The 27043-nt window shown below is 44.2% G+C and overlaps 1 long non-coding RNA gene across 4 annotated transcripts in view; it reads right to left on the reverse strand.

Moving 5' to 3' along the window:
* Positions 1–10557: 10557 nt before the first annotated feature.
* The window catches only part of LOC144773665 (uncharacterized), a 137797-nt gene continuing 121311 nt past the window's right edge, over positions 10558–27043 (reverse strand). For 3 of the 4 annotated variants that reach the window (XR_013600046.1, XR_013600048.1, XR_013600049.1), the window contains one exon: positions 26176–26400. This is a non-coding gene — a long non-coding RNA (uncharacterized LOC144773665). Of the gene's footprint in view, positions 10692–26175; positions 26401–27043 lie in introns of those variants that run through there. The other variant, XR_013600047.1, reaches the window with a different exon arrangement.

Below are 27043 nucleotides of genomic sequence, written 5' to 3' on the forward strand. Positions count from 1 at the left end.
CACCTGTCGACTCACCGAGCGAATGCGTGTGGAGGCGGCGGCCCGCTGATATATAGAGCCCGGGCGGGCCGCCGAGGACCAGGCGCCTCCGGGACCCCGGGGGAGCGGGTCCTGAACCGCGCCGGGTCCCCGAGAGCGGCCCGCCGCGCGCGCTCGCGCATTATTGCGGGGATAAATCTGCGCAAATGGAGCTCTACGCCCTCTCAGCCCCGGCGCCTAATTGAGGGAGATTAGTCATATGTGTCCCCGTGAGGGCACCACTGAGGTGATTTCGAGTCAGCTTTAAGACGGGAGGGGGCCCCCTGACGCCCCCAAGCTCCTCCGCCGTCCCTCAGGCCCATCCCGTGCCTTTCAAACACTTCCGCTGACACAGGGGCCATTAAAGATGGCACATATTAATGCTGTCTATTAACCTGAGTTTTCAACACAGGCTTTCTTGGATGGTAAATAATCATAGCACGTGCAACTCTTTTATGTTTTTTTAAAATTATATTTCAATCACTTTTATCCCACCCATTTAACTCTAATTTAATATCTTCTTCCTTATAACCGTCACTTCCGCATCTTACCTCATTCCCAGCACATGGAGGATACAATAAACTAAGCCCTCAAAGGATGCTGCTACACAAATTCAAAGACGGGATTTGTGACCACATCTTTAACATCCGCCTCTGCCTTAAATTCATTTTTATTAAATTAGGTGACTAAGAACAGTTTTCCAGCGACCCAACGAGTCCATGGAGAATGTCAAAACCTCAGTCGAGTTTTCAGCTGTATATTCAACATAACCTTTTGCCACCGAAACATCCGGGACAATCGGAATAATTGTGCTCCCTTCAGCGAGAGGTGGCAGATTGTCTTGAAGTGGCCACAAATTGGCAATTCATGACAAACTGCAAAAACTCTTGAAAGGTCGCAAAGTGGGCAACAATTTGTGATAATTGATCGCTGTAACAGAATCCTGCAGGCAAAACCTGGTGCACGTTGATGATGTAGTGAACATTAGCCCAGGGCCCACTTTAGTGTACTAACTGGAAGACCCCCAAACGTTATGCGTGACATTTAGAGGTCAGAAACTCTAGTAATAAATATCGGTGTTGTCTATGCTTGTATGTGTGCCCAATTACTACAAGTATCATCTCTTAAGCCTATCCAGGGTCTAAGTGTAATATTAAGTCAGTTGCTTCTGTAGCCTTTATGCTGTCTCGAAGCACGAAAAGCGGTTGGGTAGGACCAATGTTTGTGTCCTCACTGCCCATATTGACCAGCACCGTGCAGCCTATATAACTAGCTATCCTAGCACAAATAAATGACAGCATCAGCAAGCCTTCTAACAGCCACTGGCAATGCCCAAGTGCTCAACCGTGTGAACATCCACCATGTGCACACAGGTGGCAGAGTCCATAATAGCCATTGGTTTCAGCATTCATATTGCTTACAAGAGCTACAGTGTCCTCAATTGTGGGCACCCATAAAGCCAATAAGTGCCAATATTCATGGGGCCAACAATTCCCAGCGGCACCAGTGGCCATTAGTGTCAACATCCCTTTCAGCGGGGAAGTAAGTTTCCTTAGAATGCGAGGAGTGACAGTGCTAAAAAATTATGCTTGCTTAAGTTCACATACATGCCAACTGGTACACCATTTGTTTTTAAATGTGCCAGTGTCTCTGTTGTTCAAAAACGTTAACATCTAGTCACTATAATTTGTACTGAAATTGAAGATTAAGACCGCTTAGACTGGTCAAGGCATCCAACAAATGTTACGAAGCACTGCCAGGTCAGATCACGCATACCCCCTAAAACCTTAATGGAGAAAGTAGTTTGACGAAAAGGAGTGTGGCAGTGAGCTGTGGTACCGGCTCTACTGATGTCAGAAATCATAAACCATCCAAAGAGACCACCTCCCTAATATGTTATTACAATGGGCAGTTTAGAAAACACCTAAGCATATACAAAAACTTCCTGTCTCAAAGGCAGAAACTTCCACAACTCACACAACATTGTGGGGCTCATTACGGATCCACTGTCTCCCCTCTCCTGTTCAACATCTACCTAACTCCTTAACTATACCTACTTAGTTAATTTAACCTTATGTGTTACAACTATATGGATGGTACACAAATCATCCATCAAATGGGCAGTTCAGAAGAACTCTACAAGTTAAGACTTGATAGCTGCTACTGCACCATAGATGCTCGAATGAAGAGTAACTACCTAGAGCTCAACACCACATAGATGGATATCATTACATGTGGACAGTGACACAAACAATAGCTGACGGCTATGTGGCCCAAGGGATATTATGTCCTGACAGCCATGCCAAGAGAGGTGAGGGACCTTGGTATGATCATGAACTCAGATCTGTCTCAGATACCAGATGCCAATAAGGTCACTAGGATAACTTTCTACAGAATGAAAACACTGCAACATATATTCCTTTATCTTAGGTACAACTAACATCTACATGCTAGCCCACATTTGTGATCTCCAAGCTATATTATGCCAATAGAAATTACAGTCACATCCCAGTTTCAAAATAGCATACTACAATAGATCCAGAATGTTGCAGAAATGCAGGCATTTTACTGGTTACCAGTGGCTGTTGGCTAGATTATCAGTGTTCAAGGCTCTCTGCATCATCCATACAACTTTGCCAGGAAAAAGACCATTATAACTACAAACATAACTGAAGAAATACATTCAAAATAGGAATCTATGCTCTAGGCTAGCACATAGAATCATCATTTTGCCTTACAATAAGTACTACATAGCAGAATCTGCTGTCACGGACCAAAGGCCAAGCTCTAGAACTACTTGTCAGCTTAGAAAACAGGTGATAATGTAGTTGTTTCCAAGATCATTGTGTGTGCTTCTGACCAAGGAACAAACCCAGTACAATACCACACATCAGAACAAGTACGGCCCAGAGCTTTTGAACAGCAGCATACCATGCTACAAAGACAGACACAGGGACCAAGGGTATCCGTTCATTCACCATAGCAAGCAAATCCCAAAACACGAATTGGATAAAATATTTAATCCAAATCCATAAATTATGCCTCTCCATCCAATACTGGAAGTATCTGCTAACACTCGACACCCGATATCCCTGACTGGTAAGATGTTGGATACTAAACCATAGTATCTGTACTCAGATCAAAATTATGTAAACAGGGTTACTAGTTTTCAGTTAAAATTGATTATAAATGATAAAACACCACTGAAGGGAATATCTGTAATTTAGTAGGAACCAGAAAACAGTGGCTGTTGCTACACTTTTACTGCTTTTGCACCCTCTGGTGCGAAAGCAGTATGGATTTTGCTTCACTTTTACTGCTTTTGCATCCACTGGTGCTAAATAAGTACAAGTGCAGCCTCTACCTTGAAGCATTTTTTGTTAAGGGGAGCTCCCACTATGACCCACTCGGGACATGGAAAGCCACTTAATATGGCCTTCAAACCATCATAAGGTCTATGGAGCCTTAGGAACTACATCCACTACCGTTTTGCAATAGCCAGTAGGTTCACAGCAGAAAGCTCTGGTGTGAAGATTGCGAGAAACAAAGATCACTGCACATTGGGACACCTTCAGCATTAATGCCCTTCCTTAAAGCGCTGTACCTAGCACTCCCTGTTCTTTGTTTTACATTATAATGATCTGAAAAACAGTTCTAGCAGAACCTCATAATGAAACAGACATGAGAGTGAGAGAAATAATACAAAATTACTTGAAAGAGCAACTTCAAGGAGAGGGTACATATAAGGGAGTTAGGCGCACGAAAGGAAAGACAATAGGAATAAAAGAGTTAAGAAATACAATAAAAGCAAAATGCTTTGAAAACACTGGAAAACAATATCTCCATGAATTTCTCTGAAGTAAAAAAAAGAGCAAACCCAGATTTTTATAATTTTTGAAAATATCAGAAAATAGTGGAAAAAACACCAGAATACACAACAAACATAAACTGAAAAAAGTTAGACACCAATAGATAGAAAAACTGTCCTCCAGCTCCCCTTCCTCTGGTTCATCTGCCTACGGACTCCTGCCCATATGTGGTGGTGCTGGCCACTGTTCTCAGATTTGCAACTGGTGTGATAAAGTCCCGATCCCAGCTAAAAAATAAAGCGACTCACTGGTTTAATTCAAATGTTAAGTCCAAAGATCTTACCGCTATTTGTTTAATACCAACGGGGAATTGAGCATACTGCACGCACTCTCGGGGGATTTGTGGTTGGCTGAGGGTTCCGGGGAAGATTGGTGTGGGCAGGAAGTGGAGTCAGCGTTCCAGCTTCCTTGCACATACGCCCCGACACACGCCGATAGGCAGACGCAGAGATAAAACTGGGCCGATGTCGTGGCCGCGCGTCTACACACTCTTGTCAACATTTGGTCGGTGATTCGAAATTTAGTTGTTTTATATTGCTAAACTGTTTTAATACTTAAAAATCCAAAGATCTTACCGCTATTTGTTTAATACAAACGGGGAATTGAGCATACTGCACGCACTCTTGGGGGATTTGTGGTTGGCTGAGGGTTCCCGGGAAGATCGGTGTGGGCAGGAAGTGGAGTCAGCGTTCCAGCTTCTTTGCACACATGCCCCGACGCACGCCGATAGGCAGACGCAGAGATAAAACTGGGCCGATGTCATGGCCACGCAGCGGACGAGCGCAGCGGGCGCACCAGCGGCGTGCCAAAGGCAAGCCTGTCTGCGCCCGTCCGCGCCAAGACGGGGCTGGGGGCGGGAACACCTGCACGTTTTTCCTCCGAGGTGTGGTCATATAGCAGGTAGCAACTCTACAAATTCAGAGGTGAGAGTAGATTGGACTGCATGCATGTCCTAACGCTAGAAGAGGAGAATTTCTGCTTGTCCTCAGTGCACTTTTAACTGTAAGCCTTTATTAGATGCCCCTTTGAGGGTCTCTGGTAGGGGGGGAAGAAAAATCCATCTCCCTGCTCTTACTTAATTGCCGTACCCTTGTAAAACATGCTAGGGAAATCTACCTACTCCTGGAAGAAAGGAACCCAGATGTGCTCTTCCTCACAGAAACCTGGGCTAATAAGGACTCTGACCCTGAGATTGTCCAGGCCCTCCCTTCTAATTATTCCATATTCAGATTAGATCGAGTTGGCGGAAGGAGTGGGAGAATTGCCATCATTTATAAAGATGTGTATAAATGTAGAGCCAACCGGGCCAATTAGCTGACTGTGAGAACTTAGTATTTGGAATAAGTTTCTCCTCTACCTGCACCTTATCAGGCATGCTAATTTACCGTCCTCCTGGACCAGTAGGCAATTTTTGCAAGGATCTACCAGAGGTAGTTACCTACAAGGCTAGTCTTTCCTCTAATTTCTCCATCTTGGGTGATCTGAATTTGCATTTTGATGACCCCGACCTTGCTGTAACGAAGGATCTCTTAGACTATCTGGAAACTTTCCATATTAAGCAAATAGTGATGGGCCCTACCCATAGGTTGGGACATTTGCTTGACCCTTTGTTTACCAATCTTCCAGATATTATCTTTGGGGAATCTACGTTGGTTCCATGGTCCGACCATTTTTTACTATCTTTCAGCTGGACTTCATCAGAAACCGTTCCACGTACCTGGTCAAAACCTCCGGTTAAGGAGTGGGCGTCTAATCTCAGAAATACAATCCCAGTGTTTCATCAGGATCCTGGAGTAGAAAATGAGAACTTTAATAACTGGCTGGAGGACTCTTTGGATATTGTTCTTCCGAAAAAAGAGGTCTGTCATCAAATAGGCTCTAATAAGAAACCATGGTACACACATAATCTAAGACAGTTAAAACAGTCTTGTAAGCAAGCTGAGAGAAAATGGAGGAAGGATTTTTCAGAACCTAGTAAGAGCATTTATAGGAAAGCTATGACGCTCTATAAAAATGAAATAAAAACTGCCCAAACTAGGCATTATCAGGAAAAAATCACTTTAGCCTCAAATTCTCCTTCTGAAATTTTTTAAATTGTCAAGTCACTCCTTACCCTCCCTGCGTTTACTAATGTTGATGATAATGCCCAAGGTCGCTGTGAGGAGCTACCTAGCTTCATTTTTTACTAAAATTCATACCATTTATGCTAGCTTTCATCACAGGGCTATGGATAGCACTGTCACATTACCTGTACGACAAGCTATGTTAGAATTTTTTTTCCCCCTTACTTTGTTGTCACTTCAGGATTCCTTGCACCAGTTAAAATCGGGATCACCAGTTGATCCAGCCCCCCGGCTACTCTTAATTTAGTATCAGAGATAGTCTGCCCTGTGATATTGGACGTGATAAGTGCATCCCTTTCAATGGGACAGGTCCCGGGTCCGTGGAAACAAGCCAGAGTTAAAGCCCTGCTTAACCCCTTCGACGCTCATGACGAGCTGGGCTCGTCATGAGGTAGCCTCCTCGCACGCTCATGACGAGCCCAGCTCGTCATGAATAAAGGGATTTACAAATTCTCAGCGTACGGGGGGGAATCATGCCGCACGCATGCGGTTAAGAAGATTAACTTAGACTCCGATGATTGGTCTTATTATCGTCCCATCTCTCTGCTGCCTGGTTTGAGTAAACTGGCAGAAAGACATGTCAATTCAGTTTTGACAAGTTACCTGGAGGAGAAAAACCACCTACATCTGACCCAGACCGGCTTTAGGCGATGCCAAGGCACGGAGACTGCTCTCCTTGCGGTGCTTGAAGAGTCTAGGAAGATCATGGATACCGGAGGCTGCGCTGCAATTATTTTACTAGATCTCAGCGCAGCCTTCGATACTGTGAATCATCATATAATGATTCAAAGACTTAGGGAGGTGGGTGTGCGAGGTACTGTCCTTGAATGGTTACAGTCATTTCTTTCGGACAGGTCCTTTGTGGTCTTTGAAGAGGGCATTCTTTCTGAGCGGAGGCGGTTGCAGTGTGGAGTCCTGCAGGGTTCTTCATTGAGTCCCACCTTATTTAATATCTACATGAGGCCATTGGCTGAGGTGGTACTTCCCTGGGGGATTCACACTGTCACATACGCGGATGACACTCAATTAGTGGTGGGACTTAACCGGCAAGATATTTCAAACTCAGGCTTGGAGGGCTGCCTTGTGAAGGTCTCTGAGTGGATGGATCTGTCCTTTCTTAAATTAAATGGCACAAAGACAGAGATAATGATTCTTGGTCATGCAGTACCCCACAATCTGGATTCTTTATGGCCTGCCTGCCGTGGTGCGCCTCCTGTCCCTAAGACACAAATTAAGAGTCTTGGGGTCTGGTTGGACTGTAAATTGAATCTCAAAGTTCAGGCGAGTAAGGTTGCCGCTAATTGTTATGGCCTGATCAGGACAATGCGGAAGATTCTTCCCCTTCTGCCATCTGAAGCCAGGCGCATGGTGGTTCAATCCCTGGTTCTTTCACGGTTGGACTACGCAAATGTAGTCTACCTGGGTGCGCCACTGGGAACTATCGGGAAATTGCAGATAGCACAGAATTGTGCGGCTCGTCTTTTGACGGGTATCCCTAGGCATAAGTCACCTAAACTACCCTCCCCTCAGACAACTTCATTGGCTGCCCGTTGTGGATAGGGTTAGGTTCAAAGCATTGTGCATCGTCCATAAGTGCATCTCGGGTAAAGGGCCAGCCTTGTTGCAGCCCTTGGTGCAGTTATATGACACCAAGAGGACTCTGCGATCTAGCAATAAACAACTGCTGTCAGTTCCAAAGGTTAAACGGTCTTGGACCGGAGGACGGCTGTTCTACTATAATGCAGCCAGGCTTTGGAATCAGCTTCCTGATCCCATTCGCCTTGAAGTTGATCATCTTAGGTTTAGGAAACAGCTGAAGACCTTTCTTTTTGCTTGATTACTGTTGAATGAGTGTGGTGACAGAATGCGCTGGGATGCCCTATGGGTAGCCATGCGCTATATAAGTGCGTATTCAGTCATTCATTCATTCAATGCTTTCTTTTATAGCGAGTTTCTTTTGGCCCCCAGGGTTAGGTGGGTGGGTACCCTGCCGAAGAAGTTTCAAGGGGACTGTATTATTGCTAAGTATGGGCGAATTTTGCGAATTCGCGTTACGTGAATTCACGCGAAAGCATACTCGCGGTTCGCAAAATACGCGAACTTTAGTGAGATTGCGGATTTTTTATTTTTGCGGGTTCATGAGATCTTTTTTCACCGCGGCTACCGCGAAGTTACCCATGCGGTCGTATATGGGCGCGGCCATCTTGTTTTTTACTGTTCGCGTTGCGTATTTCCGTTTCGGGTCACGAGTTGCATGCTCGCGTTGCGCATTTCCTATTCCGGGTCGCAGTTGCGTGTTCCGAGTCCGATTTTGTGTGCTCGCGAGGAAAATATCTCGCAAACTTACCCAGGCGGTTGCAATGGGCACGGCCATCTTATTTTTCATTCATTGCTATGGTTCTGGGCATGCCTTTTCTATCCTGCTTCAATCTCTATAATCCTTTGTTTGTTTGAACTTTTTAAAATCTTTTTTACTCATTATCTATCTCTCTATTTTTGTACATCTAAATTTTGTGTTTTTTTCTACTTTTCGTTGCTTTAATAACAACTTTTTTTTTAACTCTCTCTTTTCTTTTATTTACTTTTTTCCTATTCTTTCCTATTTTTCCTTCAACCCAGGACCATGGCAAAGGGAGCCGGCAAGAACTCCAAGGGGAAGAGTCCCGCAACTCGCAGCCGGCTCCCTTGCGGGCATTTAAGGGGGGCATCTGTAAGTCCCAGGGAGATCTTCAACGCGGTGGAGGTGGCCGTACTTGTCTTCTTTGTGCAGCGCCACCTCCCCAAGACCATCGCAGCAGGCGGCAGGCCCGGAACCGGGTACGGCCTCCGGGAGCGTCGCCAGCTATGCAGTAAGGTGTGCCGGGCCATGAATCGGGAGTCAGGGGTCCAGCGCACCTACAACCAGGTGACGCACCGGTGGTCCGACATACTGGACCGGGAACAAGACCTGCTCGACCTGCTTGGCGTCCAGATCCCTGGGCTTGGTGAGTACTAGTAGCTATTTAATAACTACTTTGTTTTCTTCTGCTCTGTGTTATATTGCAAATATATATTTTTCCTAGGTAAATTATGTTTCAAAAGCTTCTGTGATTGCAGGTGCTCGCCTGCTCAGTGGCGATGCTACTATGCTTACTTGTTTTCAATTTTGTGCTCATTTGGCCTGAGTGATTATGTACGAGTGTACTTTACAGAACTGCGTATTGCTAGAGACTAGAGACTCAAGTCCAGTCCTTCCTTTGTACTCCTGCCACTAAGAAGAGATAGTGGTGGTGGATTGATAGGTTGAGTATATTGTGACTTGTTATTTAGTAGGACATTTTTTAGTGGTCTGCAACCATGACGGACTGTGTCTGTCACTTCGCGTGCTGCTGAGTGCTGCCAGTCCTAGTAGAACCTTTTTGTGTGTTGGTTTAGTGAGTTACATAACTTTCCAAGTAGACGGTCCGCGAGTCCAGCAATACTAATATCCTAGTAGACCACATCAGATAGGTCAATAAATTTAGTGCAATTGTTGTTTATTTCCCCCAAATTTATTTTTATTGTTTTTTTGAAATGTTTGATTTCGTTGACAACAACCATCCATGTTTGTGTCTTTCTTTCATGTACATCAGCACCTCCCAGGGGCAAGAGGACAGAGGTAGCGGCGCCGGCAGAGCAGGAAGGCAAGGATCGGTCCACCGATGGCTCTTCTGCTGGCCCCAGTAAGTTTTCCTGTTAATATTAATAATTATACTTCTCTAACTTTTACAGCACCTATTTATTCAAAACGTTCATCATAATTCCATTTTTTCCTAAATCGTCTTTGTTCTTCTTGTAGACTGTTTCTAAATTCTTATCCTGCCTGTACTATGACTCTCTCTTTGCTACTACTATTTATTATTATTAGTCTGTCTATGTAGCTAGCTAAGCTTGCACAGTTGGCAAAAGGTGTTAAACAAAACTCTTATTCAGCAATAGCTCTAGGTACTGTGTGCAGTCCTCTGGGTTGTCCATAATGTCTATTGAAGTCTTCTTAATGTTTATGCTTTGACAATTCCCAACAACAAAATGTCAATGGCCACCAAGAATAAGATACTAGTTTACTTTTTGATTGGATAGGAGGACATACTACTACTGTTGTAGGGACTATTCTGCACATACAGAACTATGGACAAGAAATAGGACATTGGTGATAATAGGCGCAGTTTGACTTTCCACATACCTCAGTCATAAAAGAAGTTGAACTCCAAATCTCCTTACTGACTAGCTAGTGTGTCAGAGTCATTATTTAGCTCCGGAATGTAGCTATGATCCCCAATGATTATACAACCCAGAACATAAGACTACGGAGTCAGAGTCCCGACCTCTCAGAGTCATGGAATCATGCTTGCAAATTGCAAACCCTTTCGCTCACTCACTCATGACCAAAAACCACAGAGTCTATGTAAGTTTTAAAGATTTATTAAAAGTAAAACAACTAGCTCTGTGTGCACTCTGTATATTAATTTTCAACTGTGCATTATATAAAAACATTTATTAAAATCAACTTCATAGAAGAGAAATGGTGAACTCATGAAAACTGAACAGTGGCTGATTTGCACATTAATTGTGGGAGACACCTCAACTTGTTAGCACTTTAAGTACTGGTGGTGATGATGATGAGTGACATATTGCTTGTCTTTCGTAGAAGGGAATCTTCTGTCTGTTATGAGAAAAATGGTGCGCGTTAAAAAGCAAGCATTCATCAGTTGTGCCAAAAAGTGTAGCATGTTATGGCTAAGCATAAATAAAAACACCCTCCACTTCCGAAAGGGCAATTTTTAGTTTAGACTAGAGAGTCACAAATAATTACATTTGTTTATGTAGTAACATTTTTTTTCATTCCTAGACAAAATAGGGAGTGGTGTGTATGGCATCTTTAAATATGAAATGTTTTTTCTAGGCGGAACACCATCAGCACAGACAACCACCAGTGCCGGGGCCAGGGTGGGGGTGGTCACTCCAGGGGCAGATGCGGTGCCACCAGTGCCAGCAGGAATTGCTGTGGGGGATGCCTCGGTAGTGGCGGGCAGTGGTAAGCTATTATATTCCTTACTTATTGAGATTGCAGAGTAGGCTCGCTGCAGGGGTGTATGTTGTACAGTACAAGTACACTTTACTGTTAAGAAGGCTTACAAATTTGGAACTAAGTTTTTGTCAACCAGGTAGAAGACAGTCACCCTTGACTTCGCTATAGCATTAGAGGCGGGAGTTGACGAGTAACCAATGGCCTCCTCTAAATTTGACTTCAACTCAGCTGTGAAAGTTTTATCGAGAAGCCAAGTCAGATCAGAGATGAACTTGATGGATGGGATGAACGAAAAGGCAAAGAAGGGTGTAAGGAAGAAGTAAGGACGAGCGAGTTAAATTAATGACTGGCAAAGAATGATACGTGTTTTTGAATGCAGGCAGAGGTGGCTGGTAGGAATCTGATGCATGGCCGGTTGAAGCAAGGATGGGTGGAAGGAGAAAGAAAAGAGGACTGCCTGGGTGGGTGAAACAGAAACTGTATGTGTGCGCAATATATCCTTTGGGTCAAATTCAAATGCAAGTCAAGCACGGATGCATGGGTGGTGGTTTACAAAATAAAATAACAAGCATTTGCAATGCAATAGGTCTCGCATTAGGAAAGTTTGAGCTATTGGTATTGTAAATGACAAATGTTTTATTTATGTGTTGGTTTTAAAAATAGCAAAATTAATAGCTTTGTCATTTACAATGCCAATACTTTTAACTTGCGCAAATGTGACACCTATAGCATTTGTAATGCAATATGTGTTGAATTTACGTGACTTAGATGTATTGATATTACAATTTTTTTTTTTTAATAATTAATACTTCAATAAAAGTTATTGTAATTTATAATTGCAATAGCTTAAACTTTTGTATAATAACTTTTATGAAGATTATGTTCAGTGTATTTTATTGTGATGAAAATCCAAGAACAGAAGTGAAATATTAACATCTTTTTGTGACATCTGTAATAAAGCTTGAAACATTGAGAGAACATATTTGAACCAGTTGTTGTTGAATGGTTGCACAGATTGAAGCTGTGGTGGCACTGAGTGATGTTGTGGTGGCCACGAGTGATGCTGTGGCGTTCAGTGATGCTGTGGTAGCGCATAGTGATGTTGTGGTGGTGCTGAGTGATGCTGCGGTGATGCAATAGATAGAGTGTAATTATGTGGCGTGTAACTATGTGGCACTGAGTGGTATTTGGAGTGTATGTTGCATTGAGTGCAGTGTAATTATGTGGCGTGGAATTATGTGGCACTGAGTGGTATTTGGAGTGTATTTTGCGTTGAGCGCAGTATAATTATGTAGCATATAATTATGTGGCACTGAGTGCTATTGTGTGGAGTGTAAGTTGTATTCAGTAGAGTGTAATTGTGTGGCGTGTAATTATGTGGCACTGAGTTGTATTATTTGGAGTGTATGTTGCATCGAGTGCATTGTAACTATGTAGCATATAATTATGTGGCACTGAGTGGTATTGTGTGGAGTGTGTGTTGCATTCAGTAGAGTGCAATTCTGCAGAGCTCCTAATTGATCCCAGAGGAGTGCCCCTTCATATGCCTTGCAGGAAGGCCCCCTCGAGATTTGTTACACCAAGTGGAGACAACTCTCCAAAATAGTGATGCTGATGCATACATTTTGGGGGGGAGGGGGGGAATATATATATATAAATATTTTTTTAAAATAACGATCTTTACTTGGTGGCAGTTCTACGGTCAACCCGCATATCAAACGATCACCACAAAGAACTTAAAATCAGCAGTTAAGGCGAGGAACAAGGAGAACTAGGATAGTTGTCTTTGTTTCTCCCCTGGGCATGTGTATCCACAACTCGGCAAACAACATCGTGCTTTAAAAAACAAAGACACGTAATCGATAAAAAGGAAGTGTTTAAAAGTATACATATTTCAGCATTAAAGTATTCAGACCAAAAGTCAACATCCATGCAATTACAAAAGATCGTGCTAAAAGAGAAAGAACCATGAATGTCTAAGCTTTAATCACACTCGTTCGTAGTAAACACTTCAGAGTGAAGTCCTGGAATTACCGTAAGGACAGTGGCTCTCCTGTCGGTGATGCTCCTATAACCGCACACACGTTGACAGTCTCGCAGGTAACAAGGTATCTCACCACTTGAGTTGAATTATTAATCTAGACAGTCATTCATTTGAGACGAACATTGTTATTTACTCCTTTCCCGGATACATCATTACTACAATGAACAATTAGCCAAGGGTAGCACTTGGATGCTCACACACGCACTACCACGTAGGAGTGTGAAACGTATTTTAAAAATGGTGAAAACATTGTTTTTGCCTTTATTGGATGGGGGTTTCACTGAGCTCATTGGCTATTGGGCTGTGAATGCTTGTGATTGGTTGGATAACCGCTTGTTCTTTTAAAGACTAAAGTTTAAACATCAAACCCAGTTGTTCGTTGGTTGTGATGCCCGGAGAGTTCACGTGACCGGAACAAAATTAGCCTTTTGCAACAGACTCTCCTCCCCTTCTGTCAATGAACCATTGAGTGAGAAAGTGAACTGGGACACAAGTACCTAAAAGACCCCTTTGATCGCCGTAAACGGGAAGGTCGCTGATGAACGGACACTTCGCCAGGCAGCCGACCTAGCTCTGATACGGCTGTGACATCAACTTGTAAGACAACAGACCGCCGCCGGGAGCCACCCAGGCTCTTTTATCGTCACAGGCCGTGCGCCTCCTTCATACTAACCCAGCACCCTACCTCGTTTACGCCACACCTGCCTGCCGTCATTATAAAGTCTAACTTTAGGAGGTCTGCTGTCCTGCTTTTCCTAGTGCTTCTTCCCACCTTGGCCAGCTGCCACTCAGCAGGTGAATGTGCAACGCTCTGATTGCGCCCTTTGCAAGAGCACACTATGTGGTGGCAGATTGAAGCCGAAGCCGGTGTTCTCCGAACTCTCTTCTAGCATGTGTAGGTGCCTTCCCAAACACTTATTTAATACTCGTTGATTTAAAATATTGCAGGTCGTTTTACTGGAATAGCGATACTGAAAGTTATCTTCTGTAATCTGTGTGCATATTTTCAAAGTTCCAGCAAAATAAAACTTGCCGCAGCAAGATTGGCATTTTGATCAATACGTTTAATTTAAGTTTTTGTTATAGCGTGTCAATGCCCAGGACCGCTAAGGGCTTTTCCAAAACACAGCAAAAAAAAGCAAGCAAAGAACATGTTCGCAGACATGAAATCTGTGTCTTCTGATATCCTGCTAAACATAAAGTTCCAACAAGCATTGAAGAAAGCTGTGAGCAAAACCGAAACCTGTTGTGGGGCGGGACTTCCGTCTTCTGAAGCCCACGCCCACGGAGTAGCTGGCCCAGAGAGGAGCAGTGGTGACGTGGGGCTCCCATGCCCGAGAGAGAGCCCCGCGGAGGCTGCAGAGTCCGGAGTGGCGCCGATGCGGTGAGTGGGGTTAGTTGTGTGGGGGCGGGGTGGCGGCGGGGGGTGTCTCTGTATGTGTGCATGTGTGTGCTCGTGTGTGTGGGGGCGGGGTCAGCGGCGGGGGGGGGGTGTCTCTGTATGTGTGTGTGTGTGCGCTTGTGTGTGTGGGGGGGCGGCGGCGGGTGTCTCTGTATGTGTGCGTGTGTGCGCTCCTGTGTGTGTTGGAGGCTTTCAAGAGAAACAGGAGATGGTGAACGCGCGCGCGACCTGATCCGATTACGGCAGGCTGCGCGTGCACATCTCTTGTCTCCTCTTGCCTCGTTGTAAGCAGAGCTGACAACTATAGGTCTCGTGGCAAAAACGCGCTTCGTGCGCTTTCGCCAGGCCACGAGACCTAAAAAGGGTGTTTGTCGGTGAGAAAAAGTAAGGTTTCGGATGATTGGAAACGCCCCAGGTCCGAGGTCACGGTGACAAGACCCAATGGCGGTTACCCGACGGATGCACGATCGTATGACGCGTGATTCACGTCTCATTGAGGTTGCTGGTATGCTGCAGTGACGCAACCGGATGGTTTGATGCAAATCCCACATGAAAACATCTATTTGGATCCCTAGCCCTGACGAAGTTGCTTAAAGTTGATAACAGCAACGAAACCTGTTGGCTAGTTGTTATTTGATCATGACTTGATAGGAGTCATTTTTAATGTGGAAAAGCTTACAGCAAGGAATAAAGAGTATCAGTAGCAAGTAAGCTTTACCAATTTTTATTAATGAGGATTATGTTTTTGTTCTCACGGGATCCTTGAACACGTGGATGATTTTTACACATATAGGAAGTACACTCACATTTAGGTTTCTTCCTCTTGTTTTCATTGGGTTGAGGCTTTGTCTTAACACACACGCACATTTCCTTTCTGGAAAGAAGGTAACCAATGATGATAAGAGGGTTTCTGGCGAGTACCAGTCAGTTTTCCCCTTTGGTGTTGCTACCGTGAGGTGCCTTCTTTCCTTCTCACATTTTTTCTGTGGATGAAAGGTCTGTGTATGGTAGTTTATTTCTTTTTTAGAAATTAGATACACCACAGCCAAATGACCAATTCAATTAATTGGTCACTGTAAAGTGAGGTCGCAAAGATATTGATCCTTTCGGGCTGTGATTTGAAAACCATTCATGGTGTATCAATTTAGGGACAGCCATTTATTGATAGTGAATTCGTTGAGTGGGGGGCTGGTTGTCCTGTTGTTCCCCTTGAAACTCCTATTGTATTGATGAAGGTTTCGAATACAACCTGTGAAAGTTTCCCACCCCGCCAGCCAAAGTAGAGACTGTCCCTTGCCCCTTTTTAAAAGACTTTTGAGGGAGTGGGAATTGGGCGTTGGGTTTTTTGAACTTTTGGGGACATTTATTTCATGGACATTGGTTGGGGTTAGGGAGGGGGGTGGGTTGGGTCTTGTGGGATAGTTTATTTTTGTTAGGGTCTAAATCATTATTTATTTAGGGTCTAAATAATTTTTTTCCCACTTAAACATAGCTTACGCGTTTTTACTTTTTTGTGGGGGAGGCGGGGGGGGTTAACTGTACGTTTGTTTTCCTGAAACTTAACTGGCTGGTTGATTCAAATTGTCTAAGTAATCGCCCAAATTTGTACAAAAGTGCCACTGACAGAGTTAGTGAATTCAATTGTCCTATTACTTTACTAATACTACCATCAGTCTCTCCTCTCCTCCTACTCCATTATTCCTTCTCCCCAAAAATGCTTACCTTACCTGTGATTCGTGTTTTAGAATAGGGCTAGGCACAGGGCTGGCTGCATGGCAAATGGCGATTAAGGTTGGCTATGGAATGCTAGACGGATGAAATGGCATCGTTGTGGTGGTAGTAGTAGTGGTACACACTGGCAGTAGCAGCATATGAAAAAAAAGGAAATGAGACATTGAGTGGCCTGAGAGGAGCATTAGAACAGTACGATAGTACAGTACACAAGAACAGTGCCATAAATTGTAGCCTAAGCAATGCTAAAGTATTCAATCAAAAGTTAACTACTAGTTGCGTGGGTTAAGGCTACTACAAGAACTAGTACTGAAGGACACAGCAGCGTAAGGTTTCGTCACGTGTAGGAGGATGTTGTTGATGATGAATCCACTCGATGGCGGACTTGAAATTCTGAATTGATTTGCAAATACTCATGGGTGTGTGTCAAGCAGAATAAGAATATATCCTCGGATTCCTTGACCTGCCTTGAAATTGATTTTCTGTTGCTTTTGACCTTATCCTCCCCAGCAAGCGTGTGGAATTATTGGTGTCATTTAGTCACACCTCAATGAAAACCACACAACCCGGGAAAAGAGGGTTAGGGTTTGAAAAATGGATGGGAATGGGGGTTTTTGGGAAAGTTTTTTGGAGAGAGAAAAAAAACCAGCATGGACAAACAACAAATGAAGAAAAAAAAATCTTTGGATACGAAGATATCCATAAATCTTTTAAGGGACATAAAGGAAGTGCATGCATGAAGTTGTTTGCTAAATGGATGGTTAGGTTACTGAAAAGTAGTACTTACTACAACTTACTAACTAGTACTAAAAAATTAGACAGTACAGGGCTGCAGTAATTACGCAATTTCACTTGCCTATGTGCCCTCAGAGAGAATAAACACTTAGTAGTACATTACATTAGTTTGAAAAATAGCAAAGAAACTTATCAAATAGCTGTAGGGATGAATTTGAAGTAGAGAGCAAACGCACAGAGTCACACTCATAGAAGTTCACAACAATAACATTATTTAAAAGATAAGGAGAAGTGAAGTGGATACTGTAACTGTATGTTGTAGTTGTCCTGGTCAAATTGGGAAGTTGCATGCATCCAGCCATTCCTCTTATTCGCGGTACTCCTCCATTCCATCGGGCGCTCCGTCGATCAATCTTATTGACCACACTGTCCACTGCCTGCCTGGCGGATGCGGAATTGCGGATTGCTATGGTAAGCCTGAGTTAATGTTTGTCCCATTGCACAGGGTATGTGCCGGCCTGTAATTGTCGATGGAAAAACAGAAAGGGATATTAAAACACCCCGGAGGAAAAATATAAGGTACGGTGTGTAGTGCAAAACTAACACTTTCACTTTCAGAGGCGACAGTATTACATACATGCATCATTTTTAAAGCGCCTACTCTGAGTCTCTGTTTCCAGGATAATAATTAGCACACAGCAAGCCAGGGCCATGCAGACGGTCAAGGCAGGCACCACTGAGTGAACCAACCTCCATGTAGCATACCTCTTTGACACAGACAGACAAAGAAGATCTAATTTTATACAGCAATCCACATAGCCGCAATTTTACATGAACCGCTGTCTGGACTCTAGCATAACACTACACTGGCTCGACCACTCCATACCACGACTTGACAGACATGTAGTTCTGCTGTGGTTGTTGTTGACTTGTTTACCTGTTTGCCACTCACGAAATGGCCATAGTTTTTCTGTAAATCGACGATGATGATCCATCCATCCCAGTGAGTGACTGTAAAGATATTATGTAACTTTGGTCATCATGACTCATCATCATCATGGTGTTGGGAAACTCAATGTTGTTCATGCAGTCACAGTCTACATACACACAGTGAGTCCAAGGACATTTTCCATATTAAAAAATCCAACGTAGTGGCCCCTGCAGTAGAATTACAATTTGCATTAAACAAGGTAAACAGAGTAGACTTGAGTTACATTTAGTGTGTAAAAGATTAAATAATAACAGAACACATAGGATTCATTTCGTGCACAACAAACAGCAATTGCTTTCATTAGAGCCAGACAGCCAGTGTTGCCCACTGCATGCCATCTCATCATTCATTACCTGTTCCACTTTTTGTCAGCATCTTATTCTTAAGTGAAGGGCCACAGGGTAGCCTCTTGTGTCAATTTCAGAAGTAACAGTCAGCATAGTCAGTCATTCCAGTCCCACTTCTTTTGAGGGGACTCGTCTACGAAGCGACAGTTTCTTGATTCTGCATAATCCGGCCATCTGCCTTAAGGGAAATGGATAGGGGGAGTCTGGAGGAAGAGGATAGAGGAGCATGACTTCGTTGTGAACTTGTGAACTTCAGGAATGCAGACAGCGGCACCTTCAATATGGAAATAAGACAAAGAGAGTGCTGCTGATGGATTTGTTGTGATTAGAGTTTTGTTGTGCTAAAAGTTACAAAACAAAGAAAGACACACAGAAATAAAAGTGAATAAGGACGAAAAAAAAAGTAAGTATTTCAAGCCTAGGTGTCAGGGAAGTAGAGCTCGTCCTCAAACTCTGTGAATTGAAACGGGAGTAGGTCAGCTAACAAAGAAGAGCTTCCGTCACCTAAGTCGGTGTCCTCTTCTTCCTGCGTGGATTCACGTATTTTGTAATCTGGTGGTATGAAGTGCTGATTCATCTTGATCATTGTTAACCTCTCCACATTTTTGGAGAGGCTGGTCCTTTTTGAAGTTACAATGGCACCAGCAGCACTGAAAACACGTTCAGAAGACACGCTTGTGAGTGGGCAAGCCAAATAATTTATAGCCAGCTTGGTGATCAGTGGCCATTGAGGCCTTTTCCCATACCAATACACCAATGGGTTCTGATCAAAGAAGACCTCTGTTGGGTCATCCAGATAGGCCTGCATCATCCACTCAAGGTCCTCCAGGGGTGCTCCACTTTGCGTACCATCTGTTGCCTTTGCATCAACACTGGAACGAGCAAACCCTTGATGAGTTATCCAATCCGCTTCCGACAATATTATTGCTGGGCCTGGTGCAGGTGATGATGATACGGTTGCTGGTGTCAGTAACGGCTCTGAGGGAAAGTGACTGCCTTCGGCCACAGAAGTGGACCTTGACGCCGGATGGCCTGCTGCTTCAGTAGTACTTGTGGTGGTTCCTTCAATTTCCTGCCGCTCTTTTTTCGAACCGAGTGGCTGACAGAGCTAGCCAATGTTTGTATTTGGAAACATCTGCTTCAGAAAAAGGAAAGAATGTATTGCTGGCCAGTGCCTTTTTGTACCATGGATCCAGAATAGTGGCACAAATGTAATGTTGTTCTGAATGTATTGCTTTAAGCCTTGCATTGTCAACTAGGCGGCTTAATAAGCTCTCGCCAACTGATATGCGTCTTGTTTTTCAGCATCAACTCGGAACGTTGAAGACACCGCCTTCAGTTGGTGCTCTAGCATGCACAACAATGGGATAGCTTTGCCCAAAGTACAGTGTTCCCTGCCGACTTCACGCGTGAACACCTCAAAAGGATGAAGCATGTCTGTCAGGCTTTTAAATAGGTCCCATTCCTCCACCTCTAGCCTCATGTCTTTCATAGAAGCACCCCGTGCGTGAAAGACATACTCATTGATTACCAAGTACTGCTCAAACAGACGCTCAAGCATGTAGAAGGTTGAGTTCCAACGTGTTGCCACCTCCTGGATGAGTCCTCTGACTGGCACTCTACGGTCACATTGAATGATCCTCAGCTGCTTCCGGGCCTTAGAAGAATGGCTGAAATGTGTGCAGATTCTTCGGCAGGTGGTCAGTATCTTGCTGACTGTGTTTTCTTTTTTCAAGAAATCTTGAACAGTAATGTTAATGCTGTGCGAAAAACACGGCACTCTGAAATAGCCACCATCAGCCATGGCCTTAACTATATTACTGCCATTATCCGTGGAAACATAATCAATCATGAGCTTTCTTGGCTGCAACCATTCAAAGACCTTACTGTTAAACTCCTCCAAAATGTTTACTGCAGTATGAGATTTCTCCGTGGCAAACATGGGTACTGTTGCATGTTTCCGAGTACCTTGAAAAATTGTGACACTGTCAACACCTGCAGCTATCTTCTCTCTAACCCCCGCAAAAGAGACCCAGTGTGCAGTGATGCACATGTAATCAACAGCTTGGCAACTGGTCCACATGTCTGTTGTCAGGTGGATAGTGTGAACAGCACTCTTCTGCAAAGCTGCCCCAATCACGTCCAGCACATCTTGATGTAGTGCTGGAACCGCAACTCTGGCAAAATAGGACCGGCTAGGAACCTTCCATTTAGGGCAGACTGTTGCCACAAATTCTAGAAAACCCACCTCTTCCACGAAAGAAAAAGGGAGAAGGTCCAGCGCTAACATTTTAGCCAGCATTGCATTATACAGACGTGCCGTTGGGTGGTTGCGTTCCACTGGGGCCTCTGACCAAAACATGCTTTTAATGGTGGTCTGGACCGTTTTCATATGTGATGATGATCCAGACTTCTTCAACCCAGTTAGGCTCATTGATGTACTTTTTCGCATTGGTGTCTCTACCAGACTCTTACTGTGCCACCTAGATGTTGCTGGGGTAGAGGGTGTGGGCGCTACCACTGCAGTGCTGCTGCCAGGGGTACTGTGTGTACCAGAAAAAATGTCTCTCGCTTCTTCACCTCCCCCCTGCACGATCACCTCCTCGTCATCAGATGCAATATCAATGTCTACATTCCGATTTCTAGTTTTGGCTTTCCGGATGTTACTTAGGTGCGCCTTCCACTGGATGCTGTGGAGTTTTTGGAGATGACCTCTCTGGCCTCCGGTACCATAGTTGGTACCAAGCTTACGCCGACTAACTACTTGTTTACAAATCAAACAAATAACTTGGTTTTCCGCCTTTTTACTAGCCCTCCTTGACCTTTTCCTTGCTGGGGTCTGGAAGACAATGGATCATCAGGAGTGGCTTGCTCGGCTGATACCTCCGCATGAATCTCGATTTCCTGATGTGCCGCTACTTCTGGAGGAACAAGTATTGTGGGCAGTTGTGCCTCTCCTTGCACCTCTCCTTGCGCCTCTCCTTGCACCTCTCCTTGCGCCTCTCCTTGCGCCTCTCCTTGCGCCTTTCCTTGAGCCTCTCCTTGCGCCTCTCCTTGCGCCTCTCCTTGCGCCTCTCCTTGTTGCGGCTGTGGTTGTCGTTGCGGCTGTGGTTGAACACTCGTCAGATGAGTTACATCCTGCGTTGTTTGGATGCTACTTTGCGATGAGTCAACACCAACATCACTGGTCCATGCACCACTGAGTAGCCCTGGGCATAATGGATGAAAGCAAGGCAGACTGGGTGCAGGCCTATGGCACAAAGCACACTGCTTGGCTTCAAAATGGCCCCTAGACCCCCACCCACATGGCCAGGCCCTGGACCAGGCGTCAAAATGGCCCCCACCCACATGGCCAGGCCCTGGAACAGGCCCCAACAACACCCCAAAAATCAAAATACACACAAAAATCACCTCAATTCAATGCCATCCATGCCCTAAATGATGTTTAAATTTAAGAGACCCCACAGAAAGACTTGGCCCATGCACCACTGAGTACCCCTGGGTATAATGGATAAAAGCAAGGCAGACTGGGTGCAGGCCTATGGCACAAAGCACACTGCCTGGCTTCAAATTGGCCCCTAGACCCCCACCCACATGGCCAGGCGCTGGCTAGTGTGGCTTTAACACGCACCCCAAAATTAAAACAAACTTCCACATATAACAGGGAACTATTCAATTCCATGCCATCCATGCCGTAAATGATATTTAAGTTCAACAAAACTCACAGAAACAGTTGTATCATGCACCAATGACTAACCCTGGCCCTACTGGATACTGTGGCTACCCACAATATATATTTTTTAAAGTTGTGAAAAAGTTTATAAATTGTAGTTGCAGCAACTGCAATGCCCCAAACAAACAACACCAACTTACTTGTAAAATCTCAAATCCAAAAGTGACCCAAATAAAAAGTCCTCAAATACAAATATCCAGCAGCAGCCACAAAGAGTAATCCTTCCAGCTCCAGATCCAAATGAAAAGGGACCAGGACATGGACAAAGCACTGGGAGGAGCCTGCTAGACAGGAACAGGAAGTTGGAGACTCTGGGGCACTTGATCCCTCCCACCCCCCTCCAAAAATGGACTCCTTGCACAAAAAAGTGCAGCCAAATGTAAATCTGAGGAGTTATTCTGATCCAAATCATCATTTTCAGAAGGTTTATGCTGCCAGCGATAGATTTCTTGTGCAGAATTGCAATTTTTGCGACTTTGGGAAAGCGAGCCGTTCAAATCTCCCGCTGGATGTCAGCTGTGCGTCGCATCTACTTATTTGCTATTGTTTACTCTCGCGATGCGTGATCGCGGGCCCTTATGACGTATTCGCGTTCTCAAAGTCTCGCAGTGCAAGATGACGGGACTCCATGAAGTACTCGCGGTCGAAAAGTCTCGCGTGATCACGCAGCCAGATCCAAAATGGCACAGCGCACACAAACCGGGAGAAAAACAACTCGGCGAACTCAGAATCACGGTAAGTCAACGCCGAGCGCGTGACTTTGTATTTTTGAAGCGCGACCATTCAAAAAAAAATTGGCAACTCGCGAATTGCAACTTGTTTGGCAATTTCGCACGATTTGAGGACCGTGAAATTGCCAAAAATTCACAAATTTCGCAAGCGGAACGAATTTTCAGCCCATGCCTATTGGTAAGTATAATATATATATTGCTACATACGTACTAAGTCTTTCATTTACTAAAAACAGCTACTTGAAAATATCAGTAAAGGTGAATAGCTTCTCTTAATGTTTTTCTTATTGGTGCTAGAATACACGCCGGAAATTTCCCTCAGGTAAGCTTCACCAATGAGGAAAATTAGTTCTCCAGTCCAAGAAGAAAATGTTCGTACACAACAAAGAAAAAGAAACTGCTCTGCCAGGCTCACTTCAGTATCTCCTGTTAGACCTCACAGGATTCTTGTACTCAAAGTGAAACATTGAAATATGTCCTATACTTCTCTATAAGCTGAGGCTATCAGTAACAGCCTTATTCAATACAAATAGGGTGAAGTCACTTACTTCTTAGTGAAGAGGAGAACAACCCTCTACTCACTTCCTGAAACTCACACCTCCGAGCCATCAAAGACGGGTGAAATAACAAACTCTGAATTCTGCCAAAATGCTGCGAGCGTGACAATACTACTCCAAATAAATTCAGAGTTACAAAACAGCTACGCGCCTGCCAAGAAAAATTGAGATTTGCTGAATGGCAAACAAGCGAAAAGAAAATTCGCTCTGTTCACCTCAAAAATGACGGTTGAAGTGCGCTGCTCCTCAGGTGCAAGCGTGCGATGCCAGGTTTCCTCTAATTAGCCTCACCACTAGAACTGCCATCTTGTGGGTATCGGGGAAAAGGCCGCGCACGGAATGAAAATCTCCGAAGCCGATTCCAGGGATAACTAAGTACGCGCTTAGCACGAAAAGAATTTGGGGAATTAACTGCTCGCATACCAGAAACAGTCTTGACAACAGGACATTTTTACCGCAAGCTACACGTTGGGGAACTGTAACGATATACGGAATACCAACAAGCATACCACAGCAATCTTCATTAATTAATAACAAATAACTACCGTTTGCCAGCAACGTGAAAGTTGGTGTAATAGCAGGGGCGGGGTGCCTTTCAAAAAAAACGCAAGATTTGGTGCCATTACATTACAAGAAACGTGCAATTGCAGATTCCTACAGACTAAAGAGTGATCTGGTGTGGATGTGCAGTCTTCACCCTTTAAATAAACTTCTTTTCCTTCCCTCAAGCACCTCTATGGAAACGGGAGATTCCAGACTTAATGAAGATAAGCGCCACCTAAAGGTGCAAATCTACCTATGGCATAATGATTTATGCATGACTCATATTTAAACAGAGGAAAAGGTAGAGTAATTAACCCATGGATGAGCCAAACTGCCGAATTCGACTCGGCCACTGAAAATGGTAACGGCTCCAATTTTTCAATAAATTGTTGTTTAACAATCAAATTAAAAGGCAAAAATAATGAAGTCGTATTCATGTAATCCCAAGGCACCCTCCCAGATTTTAACGTTTGAAGAGTCCATGCAAACTGCATAATAGAACGCAATTGATTTTGTACAATGTCAACAACAGATGAAACACTATTATCTAACGTGTAAATACGGGAAGAAAGGGTGTTAATGCTATTACTTTTTCTAAATTGGCCTGATCAATAGCTCTGACCCTAGAAGCAGCTTCAATCTGGGACAGTTTCTAAACCTCGTTGTAAGCAGCATATATCCATCTTTTCGATATTTCCCGCTGCAGGACCTTTTACAAAATCATTCAAATTAACGGCGTCACTCAGTTTAGATAAATGCAATTTCACTGACACCAAGGTAGAGTGTTTGAGCCAACTCTGACAAAATTTGCCTACAGATTAGGTGGTGACCGAATGTTGACTTTGAAATCGGGGAACTACTATAACCTCTGTATAGCCAGGGGTCAGACCCAGAAAACAGTGTTGGCAGGAATCTGCACTATTTTGCCACAGCAACCAGCCTTTGGGATTCATGCTGGAAACATTAAAAGAGGAATTTTTTAACAGGGCTTGTAAATCACTAAGGGAAGTACTGGTGTAATTATTCCAATGGGGATATTCACCCAAATCAGGAAATGAAGGAGCATTTAATTTTTTAGAAGTAGCCAATCCAAAGCAGGTGGTTTGTGAAATAGTAGCATTCAGAAACAACATATGTTCGGGATGAAACATGCACGATGCAAAGCCTCTGTGCCTTGCACTTGCCAACTTTTAGAACCCGAAACAGATTTAAGGTCAATGGTATCTTTCCACAGCTCATAGCCCCCAACAGCCAACTGGTCAATAAAGGACTTAGAGTACCGTAATTTTATGTGGGTAAGTCTAACCTTGGAAGAGGACTTCTCAGTCATCCTAAAATAAAATGCATCAAGTTTTGATTGATCAAAACCAGTAAAATAAGAAAACAGAAAACTTTTTCAAAAGAGTTTTAGAGCTGCCTTCAACAGATGCGGGACAATGTTCTTTACCACAGTTCTAAATGTGTTTGCTTTATGCAGAAAGTGATTTCCAAAATGCTGGTAACAGAATAAATCGCCATAATTAGCAGAATCTAGATACAAATCTTCAGCATCAAAGGCAGCATAATATTTCAAATCAGAAAATAGAGCCTCTACGGCTTGGACGTCCCAATCATCAGAGCGAATATTTTGTTTAACCACATCCCCCATAGAGACACAAAGTACATTAGGGACATTAATAACCTCTGTGGGACCATGAATCTGGAATTTTACAGCATTCCATACTATCTCATCTAAAACGGGCCAAGCAGTTATGTTCACAAATGTCTGGTCCCTCTTCATTATGTGCGAAGAAGAGTGGGGAGCCAAAGTTCCATCAATTAGTCTAATTGTAGTTCTTTCTTGAGCGTAGTGTCCATTCACAAAAAGAAAAAAATACGCCACAAATCTAATGGATATGAATAAGAATATTGAAAAAAGCACCAGCCAAATGTAAGTCCAAGGGGGAATGAAAAAATGTTTTTTAAACCAAGTAGCGAAAACCGAAACTTTCGAAGGGGCCTTTGATGTGGTAGAGCCAGTGTCAAATAAAAAACGTGATTGATTAGTCACACGGGTCTCCAAATCAGGCATAGACAAGTCAGTGGGGTAAGTATATTCAGTATCATTGAGGATCACCAGCAGGTGGATTCAATAAAGGATTCGCAACTGTATTCATCTTAATGGCAACATCAGGCCCGGTTCCAGGATCCGGGGCCAAAACAGAGTTTCGCACCATTGCTGGACACAAGACCGCAGGTGTCATACTAAGAAGAATCGGCCACCCAGTGTAGTTTGACATTGTCAATGGAGATGTACCTGTTCCCTTTTTGGCCAGGAAGAGGAGGTAAAATGACTGTTCTTGTACCCTGCACTCCAAGCACAGGAACTGGAGCTCGATAGGAGGGGCCGAAATCCTTCTTGTTCTCGACCTTCTCTCGGGCCAGTTCTCCAACTCGGGGTAGCCAGTCGACTACCGGAATTTGCAACGCAGCATCAGATGTGGAGGGCAAATGTTCCTTTGCAAGACTGTCTCTTGTCTTTTGTAGGTTCTGTAAAACATTAGAATATTCATCTACGTCAAAGGATGCGTCAGACGCCACCATGTCTAGACCCTCAAGGTCCGGAACAAACATTTTGATGCCAAAGAGCAGTTTGTATGGGGTCCGCCCACCCAGAGACCTTCTAGAGAGATTATTTAGTGCACGCTGTACACTAATGAGGTGGGTTAACCAGTCTCGGCCAGTACCTCGGCCAGCAACAAGCACCTCAAGTGTATCCTGCTCAACACCCGCTCAGTCCACAAGCACGCCGTCGAACTCTGGAACCTCCTCGACACAACAGCGCCGGACGTCGCCTTCCTCACAGAAACCTGGATGGACGCCTCCTCAGCCCCCGACATTGCCATAGCGATCCCGAACGGCTACAAGATCACCCGGAGGGACCGCGTCAACCAAACCGGAGGAGGCATCGCCATTGTCTACAGAAACACCATCCGCATCACAACCAACGCCGACGACACCCTCACCACTGCCGAGCACCTTCACTTCCAGATACACACCGACCCCAAAACCACCCTCAAAGGTACTCTCATCTACAGACCCCCGGGAGCACGCACACAATTCAGCGAAGCCATCGCAGACTTCATCAGCCCGCTTGCCCTCACCTCCTCAGACTACATCCTCCTAGGGGACC

Source organism: Lissotriton helveticus, chromosome 1_1 (assembly GCF_964261635.1).
Source record: "Lissotriton helveticus chromosome 1_1, aLisHel1.1, whole genome shotgun sequence".
NCBI lineage: Eukaryota > Metazoa > Chordata > Amphibia > Caudata > Salamandridae > Lissotriton > Lissotriton helveticus.